Source organism: Atractosteus spatula, chromosome 5, assembly GCF_055471065.1.
Source record: "Atractosteus spatula isolate fAtrSpa1 chromosome 5, fAtrSpa1.hap1, whole genome shotgun sequence".
NCBI classification, from domain to species: Eukaryota; Metazoa; Chordata; class Actinopteri; order Semionotiformes; family Lepisosteidae; genus Atractosteus; species Atractosteus spatula.
The window spans coordinates 11,222,707-11,230,954 of record NC_142710.1 but is presented as its reverse complement, the minus strand read 5'-3'; the positions used below and the strand labels follow the sequence as shown (position 1 = coordinate 11,230,954).

At 51.5% G+C, this 8,248-nt stretch overlaps 1 protein-coding gene across 1 annotated transcript in view; it reads right to left on the bottom strand.

Annotated features, from left to right (window-relative positions):
• The window catches only part of asphd1 (aspartate beta-hydroxylase domain containing 1), a 17,770-nt gene extending 12,501 nt beyond the window's left edge, over window positions 1-5,269 (bottom strand). Inside the window, exon 1 of the mRNA XM_088915187.1 lies at window positions 5,204-5,269. The gene's annotated coding sequence lies outside the window, so the exon portion shown is untranslated. The remainder of the gene's footprint in view (window positions 1-5,203) is intronic.
• Between the last annotated feature and the right edge of the window lie 2,979 nt (window positions 5,270-8,248).

Genomic DNA, 8,248 nt, shown 5'->3' with positions numbered 1-8,248 from the left:
TGGTCTCTCCTCTCTCTCTGTCTGTCTGTCTCTCCCCTCTCTCCTCTCTCTCTCTGTCAGTCTCTCCTCTCTCTCTCCTATTCAGATTCATAGAGCTTCGTTGGTAAAGACAGTGAATTACTGTTCCTCTGCATCTTTCTCTCTCTCTCCTCTCTCTCTTCGTATTCAGATTCACACTCATGTTCAAAGAGCTTTAACTGTTCAACCAGTGAAGTGGTGCTCCTTTCACTCTCTCTCCCCTCTCTCCTGCCTCCCCTCTCTCTCTCCTCTTTCTCTCTCCTGTCTCTCCCCTCTCCTCTCTCCTCTCTCCTGTCTCTCTCTCCTTTCTCCTGTCTCCCCCCTCTCTCTCTCCCCTCTCAATTCAATTCAATTCAATTCAATTCAAGGTGCTTTATTAGCATGACCGATGGGTACAATCAGTGTTGCCAAAGCAAATGAAAGTAATGATATTTACATGAAACAAAACAAAAATAGAAGTAAAATAAAATCTACAGACATATTACAGACATCTGTAGGCGGCTGGAGCATTATTGGGAGACAGACTCACTGTTCCTCAGGCTGTGACAGGAGATCACATACTGGGCTGCCAGTTCAACTGAGTTCCCTCCTCCCTCTCCCAGTAGGATTGGGACCCGTTGTGATTCTGGCAGGTGTGGGAACTCTGGGATTAGATTTCTGAATTTAGGGAAGAATGTTTCTCTAATCCCAGAGTATCTGTCACAGTGCAGTAGGAAGTGCACCTCTGTCTCTATTTCTCCCCGCTGGCAGTGGGAGCACAGCCTGTCCTCTCTGGACAGCCAGGTCTGCCTGTGTCGCCCAGTTTCTATGGCCAGGTTGTGGTCACTGAGCCTGTACTTCGTCAGGGTCTGTTTCTGTTTGTTATTTTTTATTTTGGTCAAATATTCAGCTAGTGTGTATTGTCTGTTTAAGGTTCTGTAACATTCCAGTTTATGTTGTGTCTGTGTGTGTGTGTCCCAGTGTGTGAGATATTGCTGTTTGATCTGTGCTGTGATGTGGTTGAGTCTGGGTTGTGGTGCTCTAGCAGTGCTGTCCTGAGGCTGGTTAGTGTCGGTGTGGCTCAGGTCGGTGAGCCTCAGGACCAGCTGGCTCAGGGGGCTCTGTTTTGGGCTCAGCTCTTGGCTCAGCAGGGCTTTGTGGTGGTAGGAATTTTGGTCGCTGTTTTTTAGGTGTAGCCAATACTTGAATATTCTTTTCTGTATGTTTATCAATAGTGGGTACTGGCCTAATTCGGCCCTGCACCCGTTGTTAGGAGTTCTTCTCTGCACACGGAGGATGTTTCTACAGATCTCCATGTGCAGAGTTTCTGTGGGGTGTTTGTCCCATTGGGTGTAATCCTGGTCTGTGAGGGGACCCCACACTTCACTGCCGTATAGGGCAATGGGTTGGATTACACTTTCAAGTATTTGGAGCCAGATTCTTGTTGGTGGGTTGATGTTGAAGAGCCTCTTTCTTATTGCGTAGAAAGCCCTGAGTGCCTTCTCCCTCAGTGCCTTCACTGCCAGGTCAAAACTCCCGGAAGAGCTGATGGTGAGACCGAGATATGTGTAGCTGGATGTGTGCTCCAATGTGTTGTTGTTCAGTGTGAATTTGTACCTGTTTCCCTGAGGTCTGGCTTTCTTCTGGAAAACCATAACTCTGGTCTTGTCCAGATTGACTGTCAGTGCCCAGGTCTGACAGTACTGCTCCAGCAGTGCCAGGTTCTGCTGCAGCCCCTGTTCTGTGGGCAACAGCAGGACCAGGTCATCTGCGTAGAGCAGGAACTTGATTTCTGTGTCGTGTAGTGTGAGACCAGGAGCTGCAGACTGCTCCAACATTCCTGCTAATTCGTTGATATAGATATTGAACAGTGTTGGGCTCAGGCTGCAGCCCTGTCTCACCCCGCGGCCTTGGGTGAAGAATTTAGTCCTTTTGTTTCCAATTTTCACTGCACATTTGCTCTCTGAATACATTGATTTAATTATGTCGTACACTTTGCCCCCTATGCCGCTTTGGAGTAGTTTATAAAACAATCTCTCATGCCAAATCGAGTCAAATGCTTTTTTGAAATCGACAAAGCAGGCAAAAATTTTTCCTTTGTGTTTTTGGTGGACGTGTTTGTCTATCAGTGTGTGCAGGGTGTAAATGTGATCAGATGTGCGGTGATCTGGCAAGAAGCCAATCTGACTTTTACTCAGGACATTGTGTTCGGTAAGGAAGGCCAGTATTCGTGTATTCAGGATACTGCAGAATACCTTCCCCAGGTTACTGTTCACACAGATGCCCCGGTAGTTGCTGGGATCGAGTTTATCTCCACTCTTATAGATGGGCGTGATCAGTCCTTGGTTCCAGGCCTCGGGGAAACATCCGGCTGTCATGATGAGATTGAGGAGTTTGAGCAGGGCTTGTTGCAACTTTGGGCTGCTGTGTCTCAGCATCTCATTTATGACACCATCATGGCCACAGGCTTTGCGTGGTCTGAGGGCCTGGAGTTTGTCCAGTAGCTCCTGCTCAGTGATTGGGGAGTCTAAGGGGTTTTGGTTGTCTTTGATAGCCAATTCCAAAATTTTGAGTTTTTCATAAATGGTGTTTTGGTCTGATTGATTTGTATTTGGGAGCTTTTCATACAGATTTTCAAAGTATGTTTGCCAGATTGTTCCATTTTGGATGGCCAATTCTTCTGGTTTTGATTTGTTTAAGTTGTTCCACTTCTCCCAGAAACAGTTCTGATTTAGTGACTCCTCAATTTCTGCAAGTTGTTTGTCTATGTATGTGTTTCTCTTCTTTTTCAGCGTGTGTTTGTAAAGTTTTACCATGTCACAGTACCTGAGTCGCAGATCTGTGTTGTGTGGTTGTCTGTGTTTTTCATTTGAGACTTTTCGTAGTGCATTTCTGATGTTTTTGCACTCCGTATCAAACCACTTTTCTTTTGCTTTTGTTTTTTGGTAGTTTTTTGATTTAGTTGTTTTTAGCTTAGATTTTGATGCTAGTTTGTGGAATAGGTGATTTAGTTTTTGTGTGGCCAAGTTGATGCCTAATTTGTTGGTTTGATACGGAGTGTTTAGGAATGTGTCCATCAGTGTCTGAATTTCGTCATCGCCCAGTGCAGTTTGGTATCTGTCCAGGCTGTCTGTGTCCCATCTGTACGCCTGGTTGAGGTCATACAGCTGGCTGGGCTGTGTCAGTGTGTCTCTGTGCTGGTGTGCTCTCTTCATGTAGAGTGTGATCTGGCTGTGGTCGGAGAGGGGAGTTTGTGGCCTGACAGTGAAGGCACTGATACAGGAGGGGTCCAGGTCGGTGATGGCGTAGTCCACCACACTGCTACCCAGAGCTGAGCTGTAGGTGAACCTGCCTAGAGAGTCCCCTCTAGTCCTGCCGTTGACGATGTCTCTCTCTCTCCCCTCTCTCTCTCCTCTTTCTCTCTCCTGTCTCTCCCCTCTCCTCTCTCCTCTCTCCTGTCTCTCTCTCCTTTCTCCTGTCTCCCCTCTCTCTCTCTCCCCTCTCTCTCTCTCCCCTCTCCTCTCTCCCCTCTCTCTCTCTCCCCTCTCTCCTGTCTCCCCTCTCCTCTCTCCTCTCTCCTGTCTCTCTCTCCTTTCTCCTGTCTCCCCTCTCTCTCTTTCCCCTCTCTCTCTCTCCCCTCTCCTCTCTCCCCTCTCTCTCTCTCCCCTCTCTCTCTCTCCCCTCTCTCCTGTCTCCCCTCTCCCCTCTCTCCTGTCTCCCCTCTCTCTCTCCTGTCTCCTGTCTCCCCTCTCTCTCTCTCCTGTCTCCTCTCTCCTGTCTCCTGTTTCCCCTCTCTCTCTCCTGTCTCCTGTCTCCCCTCTCTCTCTCTCTCCTGTCTCCTGCCTCCCCTCTCTCTCTCCTCTTTCTCTCTCCTGTCTCTCCCCTCTCCTCTCTCCTCTCTCCTGTCTCTCTCTCCTTTCTCCTGTCTCCCCTCCCTCTCTCTCCTTTCTCCTGTCTCCCCTCTCTCTCCCCTCTCCTCTCTCCCCCCTCTCTCTCTCCTGTCTCCCCTCTCTCTCTCCTGTCTCCTGTCTCCCCTCTCTCTCTCCTTTCTCCTGTCTCCCCTCTCTCTCTCCTTTCTCTTTTCTCTTTGAAACCCGGGAGGGGTTCATCAATATTTGATGAGCTCCTGGTCAGGCAGGTACAGACAGATGGTCACATCGACACAGAGCAGAAACTGTCAGAGCTCAGCCCTGCCAGTGTGGAAAGACAGACAGACAGACAGGAGGTCGGGTATCAGACAGACACACAGGAAAGTAAATAGATGGACAAGCAGACAGACAGACAGACAGGAAAGTAGATAGATGGACAAGCAGACAGACAGACAGACAGAGAGGCAGGCAGACAGTAAATCAGACTGTAGGTTAGGTACCGTGCAGACAGACAGGCAGAGAGACAGTGTCAGGACGTAGACAGACAGGCAGACAGACAGACAGTAAGTCAGTCCCATGCAGAGAGACAGACAGTAAGTCAGTCCCGTGCAGAGAGACAGTGTCAGGACGTAGACAGACAGACAGTAAGTCAGTCCCGTGCAGACAGACAGGCAGAGAGACAGTGTCAGGACGTAGACAGTAAGTCAGTCCCGTGCAGACAGACAGGCAGAGAGACAGGATGCAGACAGACAGAGAGAGAGAGAGACAGTGTCAGGACGTAGACAGACAGGCAGACAGACAGTAAGTCAGTCCCGTGCAGAGAGACAGACAGTAAGTCAGTCCTGTGCAGAGAGACAGACAGTAAGTCAGTCCTGTGCAGAGAGACAGTGTCAGGACGTAGACAGACAGTAAGTCAGTCCCGTGCAGACAGACAGGCAGAGAGACAGGACGCAGACAGACAGAGAGAGAGAGACAGTGTCAGGACGCAGACAGACAGGCAGCCAGTCGCGGAGAGACAGACAGATCTCTAGCGGGCGGATGTAATACACTCGCTGTGACTCCGGAGCCCGTCACGACAGCGCAGGGCTCGCCAGCAGCAGCGACCGGGACCTGCAGCCGAGCCGAGCCGAGCCGCGCCGCGCCGCGCCGCTCGGAACCAGCCGACTGCCCGGGGGCGCGCACTGCAGTGCAGCACAGCGCGGCGCGGTCCGCCCGTCCGCTGGCCCGGACCGGTCCGGCCCGAACCGGCCCGCCTGACATGACGACGAGCTCGGCATCAGCGCGCTGTCGCTGGCCCGGGAGCTGCTCATCCGGTCCTGCGGGTCAAACTCAAATACCTTCCTCTGCGCCTCCGCCGCCGCTCCGCGACATCCGCATCTGCTCCGCAGCCCAGCGCCCGAGTGCAGCCGAGTCCCGCTCACGGAAAAACCCGAGGCTCTCTGTCCCCTCCCCCCTCCCCGTCAGCGTCTCTGGGTCTCTCGACGAACACACAGACAGACGAACACACAGACAGACAAACACACAGACAGACAGCACAGCGAACAGACACACAGACACACAGAAAGACAGCACAGCGAACAGACACACAGACACACAGACAGACAGCACAGCGAACAGACAGACAGACAGACAGACAGACAGACAGACAGACAGCACAGCGAACAGACACACAGACAGACAGCACAGCGAACAGACTCACAGACACACAGACAGACAGCACAGCGAACAGACACACAGACTCACAGACACACAGACAGACAGCACAGCGAACAGACACACAGACAGACAGACAGACAGACAGCACAGCGAACAGACTCACAGACAGACAGACAGACAGACAGCACAGCGAACAGACACACAGACAGACAGACAGCACAGCGAACAGACACACAGACAGACAAACACACAGACAGACAGCACAGCGAACAGACTCACAGACACACAGACAGACAGCACAGCGAACAGACTCACAGACTCACAGACACACAGACAGACAGCACAGCGAACAGACACACAGACAGACAGACAGACAGACAGCACAGCGAACAGACTCACAGACAGACAGACAGACAGACAGCACAGCGAACAGACACACAGACAGACAGACAGCACAGCGAACAGACACACAGACAGACAAACACACAGACAGACAGCACAGCGAACAGACTCACAGACAGACAGACACACAGCACAGCGAACAGACTCACAGACAGACAGACACACAGACAGACAGCACAGCGAACAGACACACAGACAGACAGCACAGCGAACAGACTCAGACACACAGACAGACAGACAGCACAGCGAACAGACTCACAGACAGACAGACAGCACAGCGAACAGACTCACAGACACACAGACAGACAGACAGCACAGCGAACAGACACACAGACGGACAGCACAGCGAACAGACTCACAGACACACAGACAGACAGCACAGCAAACAGACTCACAGACAGACAAACACACAGACAGACAGCACAGCGAACAGACTCACAGACAGACAGCACAGTGAACAGACTCACAGACAGACAGACAGCACAGCGAACAGACACACAGACAGACAGACTCACAGACTCACAGACAGACAGCACAGCGAACAGACTCACAGCGAACAGACTCACAGACACACAGCACAGCGAACAGACTCACAGACACACAGACAGACAGCACAGCGAACAGACACACAGACTCACAGACACACAGACAGACAGCACAGCGAACAGACTCACAGACACACAGACAGACAGCACAGTGAACAGACACACAGACACACAGACACACAGACTCACAGACACACAGACACACAGACTCACAGACTCACAGACACACAGACAGCACAGCGAACAGACTCACAGACACACAGACACACAGCACAGCGAACAGACTCACAGACACACAGACAGACAGCACAGCGAACAGACTCACAGACACACAGACAGACAGACAGCACAGCGAACAGACTCACAGACTCACAGACACACAGACTCACAGACTCACAGACACACAGACACACAGACACACAGACAGCACAGCGAACAGACACACAGACAGCACAGCGAACAGACTCACAGACAGACAGACACACAGACGGACAGCACAGCGAACAGACTCACAGACAGACAGACAGCACAGCGAACAGACACACAGACACACAGACAGACAGACAGCACAGCGAACAGACACACAGACACACAGACAGACAGACTCACAGACACACAGACAGACAGCACAGCGAACAGACACACAGACTCACAGACACACAGACAGACAGCACAGCGAACAGACTCACAGACACACAGACAGACAGCACAGCGAACAGACTCACAGACACACAGACAGACAGACAGCACAGCGAACAGACTCACAGACTCACAGACAGACTCACAGACTCACAGACACACAGACACACAGACAGCACAGCGAACAGACTCACAGACAGACAGACAGCACAGCGAACAGACTCACAGACAGACAGACACACAGACGGACAGCACAGCGAACAGACTCACAGACAGACAGACAGCACAGCGAACAGACTCACAGACAGACAAACACACAGACAGACAGCACAGCGAACAGACACACAGACAGACAGACAGCACAGCGAACAGACTCACAGACACACAGACAGCACAGCGAACAGACTCACAGACACACAGACACACAGACAGAGAGCACAGCGAACAGACACACAGACAGACAGCACAGCGAACAGACTCAGACACACAGACAGACAGACAGCACAGCGAACAGACTCACAGACAGACAGACAGCACAGCGAACAGACTCACAGACACACAGACAGACAGACAGCACAGCGAACAGACACACAGACAGACAGCACAGCGAACAGACTCACAGACACACAGACAGACAGCACAGCGAACAGACTCACAGACACACAGACAGACAGCACAGCAAACAGACTCACAGACAGACAAACACACAGACAGACAGCACAGCGAACAGACTCACAGACAGACAGCACAGTGAACAGACACACAGACAGACAGCACAGCGAACAGACACACAGACAGCACAGCGAACAGACACACAGACACACAGACAGACAGACTCACAGACTCACAGACAGACAGCACAGCGAACAGACTCACAGCGAACAGACTCACAGACACACAGACACACAGCACAGCGAACAGACTCACAGACACACAGACACACAGCACAGCGAACAGACTCACAGACACACAGACAGACAGCACAGCGAACAGACACACAGACTCACAGACACACAGACAGACAGCACAGCGAACAGACTCACAGACACACAGACAGACAGCACAGCGAACAGACTCACAGACACACAGACAGACAGCACAGCGAACAGACTCACAGACACACAGACAGACAGACAGCAC